At 46.0% G+C, this 696-nt stretch overlaps 1 non-coding gene across 1 annotated transcript; it reads right to left on the minus strand.

Moving 5' to 3' along the window:
• Positions 1-228: 228 nt before the first annotated feature.
• trnal-aag (transfer RNA leucine (anticodon AAG)) lies at positions 229-310 on the minus strand. The gene has a single exon. It is a non-coding gene; the product is annotated as a tRNA-Leu (tRNA).
• Between the last annotated feature and the right edge of the window lie 386 nt (positions 311-696).

The raw sequence follows: 696 nt of genomic DNA on the forward strand, positions 1-696 counted from the left end.
TAGCATTGACACAAAAGTGATCTGGGCAGACGTCGTTCCGTGCATAACGCAAAAAGTGGCAAAGCGCTTTTGGGTTGAGAGGACGCAAGAAGGTTTTTGTTTTGTGCCTTGATGTCAAGCTGAGAATGTATCTTTAAACACTTTGCTTAGTTTCTCGAGAGACTGCCAAAAAGTAGTTCCCTCCCTTTCATCTGAAGCCAGCTGAAAGGAGGTCTCAACAGAAGCACCTGGCAGCGGTGGGATTCGAACCCACGCCCCCAAAGAGACTGGAGCCTTAATCCAGCACCTTAGACCGCTTGGCCACGCTACCCGCTGTGTGCTGTCTCTTTGTCTCATTACTTGCCCGAAGGAAGCCGGGTGGGTTTTGCTTGTCACCCGGCTTAGTGGCGTTATGACCGTGGAACCGACTGCACCTGCTTTTTCTGAGATGCTTCCGCTCTCATGGCGAGTTCTCGACTTCTTTAACACCTCTGGATAAAGGTCTTCTGTGGAGCAGGTTTCAGACCTCTGCGTACAGCACCCTTGATGTCATTTTATTTTTACAGCAGCCGCATCCGGAAAGTTGTGTCTTTTACGTTTTATTTGAACAACAAAACTATATACAATACAAACAAGAGCACATATAACATATCAAGAAAATTGTCAGGGGCACATGTTATAATACAATTACACTTTATGAAAAACGATTACACAAGG

The sequence above is a fragment of the Lepisosteus platostomus genome, chromosome 5, assembly GCF_059453375.1.
Source record: "Lepisosteus platostomus isolate fLepPlt1 chromosome 5, fLepPlt1.hap1, whole genome shotgun sequence".
In the NCBI taxonomy this organism is placed as follows: Eukaryota; Metazoa; Chordata; class Actinopteri; order Semionotiformes; family Lepisosteidae; genus Lepisosteus; species Lepisosteus platostomus.